This window comes from Opisthorchis viverrini, assembly GCF_000715545.1.
Source record: "Opisthorchis viverrini unplaced genomic scaffold opera_v5_56, whole genome shotgun sequence".
Lineage (NCBI taxonomy): Eukaryota > Metazoa > Platyhelminthes > Trematoda > Opisthorchiida > Opisthorchiidae > Opisthorchis > Opisthorchis viverrini.
This window is the reverse complement of record NW_008751713.1, coordinates 617,465-617,723: the sequence shown is the minus strand read 5'-3', so window position 1 is coordinate 617,723 and position 259 is coordinate 617,465.

The window sequence follows — 259 nt, the reverse complement described above, 5'->3', positions numbered from 1 at the left end:
TAGGTTGAGCCTATTCTCACTCGGAATGACCTGTCTGATAGGAACGCCTTGATCCAGCGAAGGATTTTCCCTTGAATCCCGTAAGACTCGAGTTTGTGGAGCAGGAAGTGAGTCGGAATGGTTTGCACCGGGCTTTTTCCGCCACAGGTACGATGGTGTCATTGGACATATGAATTCAATGACCTGCAAAATTATGGCCGTAGATGAGGATGGTTTTTTGGTTTAAGCACATGGGCAACGAAATGCAATATTTTGGCGT